We start from the raw sequence: 7,535 nt of genomic DNA, 5'->3' as shown, positions 1-7,535 counted from the left end.
TGAGCCGTTCTGTGTGCAGTGGGCTCTGTTCCCAAAGGCTTTATCATACTTAATTCACTCGTGTGGTCTCCTTTCTGAATTCTCAAATGTAGTCAAAGGTTTGACTTCCAGAAGATTTTCCACATTCAGTGTGTACATAAGGTCGCTTCCCTTGATCATTACTGTGATGTCAGTGGGGTTCACAACTCCTTGAGGATTTCCCCTGCTATTTGCAGACATAGTTTTGCATTCTCTGATGTCCAGTTCATCAATTTGAACCCTTGAATAAAATCTTTTTCACATCTGTGGAATTTATAAGGCATTCTGCCCTCATGGTTTCTTTAATGTTGAATAAGAGCTGAGCTATATGGTTGGTTTTCTCACATTCATTGCCCTCAAATAATTTCTCCCCAGTATGAACTATATGTTCCAGTGGAAATGGGGTTCTGGATTGGAGGCTTTTCCACATTACAATCACAGGATGCTCTCCAGGATGAGGTCTTTAGAGCATAGTAAGATTACATTTTGACATGAGCTTTTACTCACCTCTGTAAGGTTATCACCTGTGTCCAAAGTGTTGCGATTTGCATAGGAAGGCCTTTTTAATATTATATTCTTATGTTTTTTCACTGGTGTGAATTTTTTTGACACATTTATTACAGCTTTGTCACATTTATTACATTCTATGTTCTTTGGAAAATTTCCCCAAATTCATTACCCTCATTGCTTCTCATTTTATTCAGTGACCCTTGTTAAATAAATGTAACTTTCCCAAAAAGTTTGACTTGGGTTTTCTGTTGCTTTTTTATATCAATTTGCAAGAGTCCTTCCAAAATGGAATAAACACACACATCCAGTGAATCTTTCCACCGTCATTTAATAGGATAAAACCTTATCAATCAGGAATGCTCTGTTATAGTGACATCTTTATTTCTAAAAATGAAAATTTCCAAGTGTCAATATTTTCCATCCCTTGGGCTTTGAGAGGAAAACCTGCTTGCATGTGGACAAGCAGAGCGGTGTACTGATAGCCATGAAAAATAGGTTGGGAGTTTCAGAGATGATCTTTCAACCTGTGGAGCAAAAGGTAGGAACCAAGGTGGGATAAGGCTCTGAAAGGGGAGAGATTGAGTGGGCAGACTGGCCGGAGAAGGCAGATAGGGCTGTAGAGGAGCAAATTTGTGGAGGGACTGGATTTTGACATTTGAAGCCTCATCACTTCATTCATGGGTCACTACGGCAGGATCCTAACTAACTGGCCTTTCTGCTTCCTGTATCTTTCTCCTCTCCTCCCACACACCAATATCAAAATCATCACTACAGGGCACCAGCTCCCCACTCGGAGAGGACTGTTGCTGTGCACAGTGCCTTCTCCTAGCACCTGCATCTGGCTGCGATTCATTCCCATATTTACCTGCAGACTCAGAAACAGAAAACAGCAGGAAGGGGTACAATAGTCTAGGGTATCATGGCCCCACATGCTGTTGCCTGATACAATCTGGCAGATTAAGTATCATGAGGTTATTCTACCAGAGCACTTGAATGTTGAACTGACCCATAGTATCAAGTTCTGAGTTCTTTTTCCTATTCTGATTTGCCAGACAGGGAAATTTTCCAAGATCCACAAACCTTTTCTTGCTCTAGCCATGGTACATTTCTCTCAGTCAGCTTTCACATCTTGAAATTGTACAACGTTGAGGGTAAGACTTCCTGAGATCAATTCCAGCTCTGCCACTTACCAGATAGGCAAGACCTCGGGCAAGATAATTATCCTCTCCTACAGTTATGGACAGGCAGAGTCTCCTTAATGATCCCCGCACAGATGGCCAAATCACTGACACCATTTACCTACCATTGACCCTCCAATCCTGTCGGTCATTGCCATGCAGACCCCACTCACTAAGCAAAGTCCTCAGCTGAACAACCCCAGGACCCCATCTCAGATCCATGGGCCCCTAGTTATCAATCCCCACACACTCCTCATTCATTGTTGTTCCAACAAGTGCCATTGGGTGTTTACTCTGTGCCAAGCACCTGGGATACACCTGTCTACAAAATATACAAGGATTGTTTCCTTCATGGGACTCATATCCAAGTGGTGGATACAAACACTAAACATTTAAGAAAAATAAACACATTACGTAGTATGTCAGAAGATGGCAAGTGCTATGGGGGGAAAAAAAGAGTAGAGCAGGGTAAGGAGAATGGGGAAGGCCAGAGGGGATAGGCTGCAATTTTAAATAGTGATTCAATAGGCATCATTGAAAAGGCAGCATTTGAAGGAGGTGGGCAGCGAGCCATGGGGTTATCTGAGGGAAGAGCCAGTAGATGGAGTGGCCAGTAGAGAGGCCCTAGGGCTGGGGCATGCCTGGTATGTTTGAGAACCGACTGAGGAGGCTGGTGTGGTTGGAGCAGGGTAAGGGAAGGAAGCAATGTGAGAAAGGTAGGCAAGGTGTATCAGTCAGTGTTCTCCACAGAAGCAGAACCAATAGGACGTATTGGTCTCTCTGGAGAGTCATGATATGTGGATAGATAAATGGAGATATAGATCTCTAGCTATATGCTTAGAAAGGTATCTCTATATATATTCCTATTGGCTATACCCAATAGGAGCATATATAGATATAAGATAAGAGAGAGAGAATATATATATATATACATATATATGTATATATATGTATATATATACACATATATAAACAATTTATATATAGAAACAAAGGCAGACAGATAGATAAAAAATGATAGATAAATAATTTATACAGTATCTATCTATACTACACCCAATAGGGCAATAGGGCAATAGGGTATATATACATATACACAAACACACACACACACACACACACAGGGTGCCAAAAACATGTATACATATTTTAAGAAAGAAAAAAACTAATAAAATTGTAATACTCAATATATACCAATGACAAAAGATGAATACAAGTCACGTGTGACTTCTGCAATTACAAGAGCTGCTCAAAGTGGTTACCATCAGTGTACAGACACTTCTGATTATGGTGAACTACTGCTTGAGCCATGTTGACCAATGTGTCCACGTGTATACATTTTTTGGCACCCCCTAGTATATATATATTCAAGAGAATATATATATATATATATATATATATATATATATATATATATATTCCAGTATATCTATTCAAGAGAATTAAGAAGTTGGCTCCCATGATTGTGGAGGTGGGCAAGTCTGAAAACTGTAGGACAGGTGGCAGGCTGGAAGCTCAAGCAAAGATTGGTGTGGTAGTCTTGAGGCAGAATTACTTCTCTTCAGGGAAACTTGGATTTTTGCTACTAAGGTCTTCAACTAATTGGATGCAGCCCACACACATTATTGAGGATAATTACGAGTACTTCTCTCCTTTATTTGAAGTCTACTGATCGGAGTGTTAACAATATCTACAAAATACTTTTACAGGTATTTGATTAGTGTTTGATTGAATAACTGTGTACTATATCCTAGCCAGATAGACACAAAAAACTATGCCATGAAGTAATAAGGGCATATCATGTGAAGCCCCACAAGCTATTATAATTATAGACTTGCTTTTACTCTAGGTGAGTTAAGGAGACATTGGAAGGTTACAATGGAGGGCTTTAAGAAAAGAGTGAGATGGTCTGACACGTTTAAAAGGAACACTCTGGCTACTGCGTTGAGAATATTGTGAAAATAAATAAAGGAAACCTCATTTATAATGAAGCAGGGAAACCCTGAAGGGGGAGCTTTCACACACTAACACTCAGGCCCCAAACAGGAGGAAGCTTAATTTACATGCCCCAGCAGAAGGAAGGAAGAACTTCTCCTTGCCCAGCAACAGCCAAGCCTATGAGAAGCTGTTACCACACTGAACTCTTCAAATGGCCTCTCCCAACTTCCCTCTTCACTCTATAAAAGCAAATCCATCTCCTCTGTTCTTTGGACTTGCCTATGGTTCACCATAATTTGCTTGTTACAAATGGCAATTCTTCTGCTATTTCTAAATAAACCCATCTTGCTGGTAAAATAACTGGCTTTTTTTTTTTTAAGATCAACAATATCTTCGAAACATCTTTTGTGCATGTGGTTTTTTCCAGAGTGTTTTATATGCACAGTAGTGTGGTGGACACATTAATTGAAATAATGCTGTTCTCAGTCACTTATGTATGAGCATTATTAGAGATACCTTGTGATGTTGCCTCATATTTTGGGAAGGGGATAAAAAGGAAGAGAGAAAAGAAGTGAGTGAGGACTTTGGTAGCCAGAGCAACCAGTTCTTCAAGACCTACAAATTACAGCTCAGTGGTTATGGGTTTGGTTTCTAGAATCAGAAAGACTTCATGTTTAAAACATAACACTCTAACACTGTGAGCTTGGGCAAGTCACAGATTTCCATACTCATCCATAAAGTGAGTATGATAACTGCATCTAGCTGGTAGGTAATCATCCACCCCACAAAACTGGGGTTTTGTATAAATTTCGTGGCATAAAGCTAGTAAAGTACACACACAGTACTTGACAGATAGTACCGTGTTTCCCTGAAAATAAGATCTAGCCAGACAATCAACTCTAATGCACCTTTTGGAGCAAAAATTAATATGAGACCTGGTCTTATTTTACTATAAGACCCCATCTAATATAATATAATATAATATAATATAATATAATATAATATAGTATAGTATAGTATAGTATAGTATAGTATAGTATAGTATAATATAATATAATATAATATAATATAATATAATATAACATATACCAGGTCTTATATTAATTTTTGCTCCAAAAGATGCATTAGAACTGATTATCTGGCAAGGTCTTATTTTGGGGGAAACACAGTAAGTTCTCAGTGAACATTACCTATGATGTGAACATATCTAGCATGCTATGATGGTAGGGATAAAAAACACTAAAACAGGTAAGAAAAGATGATGATTAAAGAAAACCTAAGGTTGGCCAGATGGCTCAGTTTGTTAGAGCGTGAGCTCTGAAGAACAGGTTTGCCGGTTTGATTCCCACATGGGCCAGTGAGCTGCACCCTCCATAACTAAATTGAAAGAACAACAACTTGGAGATGCATGGGCCCTGGGAAAACACACTGTTCTCCAATATTCCCCAATAAAATTTTAAAAAAGAAAAAGAAAAGGAAACCTGAAAGATGAGAAATATGAGGACCACGACTTACTTCCCAAGGAATAAACACTGACATCTCCTTTGCCTGTACTATCGTTACTCAGATGAATTATTGTAACAGCTGCATACCTGGATGCCAAGATGCAGTCTCTCCCTAACTTCGAGTATCCATAATATTTTCCTACCACAGAATCTGTAGGAGTAGAGCCAAAGACATAAATAACTGCATTTTTTAACAGCTCCAATAGTAATTCTGATAACCTTTCCTGGTAACAAACAACTTTTGTAATGAATATGTGTAATCATGACGTTCTCTTCATCTCATCTTCCCAGTCCAAACCACTGCCTACTTAGTAAGTTCAAACACATAACACTGGTAACAAAAGCCCTTCAAGATTCGTTCTCAGCCTACACACTCATTAACAAAGGAGGGCAGAAGCAATATAATTGGATAAGATCTTTAAAATTCTCTAGTCCACTCTTTTTAAAAAAGAAAATCAATAAAGAAACTAAAAACTGGATGATAAAAGATTTGTCCCAAGTTACACAGCTATGAAGTGGCAGAAACAACAGGCAAGCCTGTTTCCGAGTGCATCATCCCTACAAAACACCATGACTCTGCCAAAAATACCCACGCATTGCTTCTTCCACATTCCTTACCCCTTGATTCCAGTTTTAAAGATCACTCACTGTATGTAGCCGTTTCACAAAGTCTTTGCAACACCTCTGTCATTTCTGTGAATTCCAACAATTTGTTCCTTTCTCCTCGTGGCACCCATTGTAGTTCTTTCATGTACAGTAGCTACTTATTACTATCTAACCACATGATCTCTAGTAGTTCATGGCTCATTCATCTTTCTGTAACCCCAGGACTCTGCAAATTCATAATCAAATCTCAGGAGAAAAATACTTAAAAATATATTAAACATAAATCCTCAATTCTCAACAACTCTCATCTCTAAATAAACAAAGTGGGTAAAATTTAATATCAGAACTGTAGTGCGAGCCCTGACAGCTGTTTTTTCATTTTTATTTTTTTCTGTTTTGTAAGGCAAGTGCCTGACTTAGGCCTTGATTGGGAGGCATCCGTTTCACAGAGGGCTATCTTGAATAAGCACATTGCAGCCACAGGACTAGATAAAGAGACAGGCAGCTCCCCACTCTGAGGCTCCTTTGTTTTAGAGATCTTGGTTGATTTCAATCACTCACCATTTGGGCTATTTGTTTCATTTTCTCTTCCTGTGCTTTAAATTTCCACTCTTATGTTTGAAATTCACCAATGAAGAATGAGCCCGTGACACACTAGGCCCAGCCTCGACCCCAATAAAAGCAGAACCCCAGGCTCATGCACTCTCTATCTGCAACCTTACTATGTGGGCCCAGGTGTGCTGTGTAATTACCAGGTCCTGTGAGTAATAAACCTATATTTTTTCCTAACATTTCCTAATGGTTATTGCTGAATGGCATCACAGTAAGAACCACAAGGGCTGGTCCAGCCACAACATTGGTTATTGATAGGCTGAGACCAGCACAAAACTAATAATGGAACTGTATAAACAGTGACATTAAGAAGGAGGAGTTCTCCTGACACTAAGGCATAGTAACTTTCATTATTTATTCATCTCAGAATTCTTCTCACATGAAAGCTTCATAATAACACAATACCATCAGTGGCAATATAATGAACTAATCAAGGTTAGCCCTTTTAGAATTGATCAAACTTTAACTCCACATTATGTTCAAAAAGTAGACTATGAATGTTTCTCTCAAATTACAAACCTTAGTTTTCTGGATATGCACACTTTCCAGAAAAAGGTTACTGAATCTTGTAGTTTACATGAAAACTTGACTCTACTTATAATTCTATTTCAACTATGGATATCCTTTATCTAAACAATAATTTCCATGTACTGTTTCCTCTGGAAGACTTGTTATTTACTAGACTGTTAATTTCGATGTTGGTGCCTGATTATTAATGTCTATTTCAACTTTTATCATAACGTCATGAAAAGAACAAGAGAGCAAAAGAACAAGAGAACAAGAGTGACTAGAAAGAGTGTGGGGACAGAGCCCCAGAGAGCACTTTCCAGGCTCTCGACCTCATGTGGAAGGGTGCTGGCTCGGGTAGTAGATGGCCGTCAGCTGTGGCTAGTTGGCCGTCAGCTGTAACCATTGAGCCATTGGCCACTAATATAACTGCCACAGCTATGTTGGGGAGTCGAGGGGAGTCGAGGGGAGTCGAGGGGAGTCGAGGGGAGTCGAGGGGAGTCGAGGAGAGTCGAGGGGAGTCGAGGGGAGTCGAGGGGAGTCGAGGGGAGTCGAGGAGAGTCGAGGGGAGTCGAGGGGAGTCGAGGGGAGTCAGTCAGTTGGCAGGAACGTGGACAGCAGGTCGCAGGTCGTGTGATCCAGCCTCCAGTGAGACCATAGT

The sequence above is a fragment of the Rhinolophus hipposideros genome (genome assembly GCF_964194185.1).
Source record: "Rhinolophus hipposideros genome assembly, chromosome: 23".
Classification (NCBI taxonomy): domain Eukaryota; kingdom Metazoa; phylum Chordata; class Mammalia; order Chiroptera; family Rhinolophidae; genus Rhinolophus; species Rhinolophus hipposideros.
The sequence above is the reverse complement of the archived record's forward strand: the minus strand, read 5'-3'. Positions refer to the sequence as shown.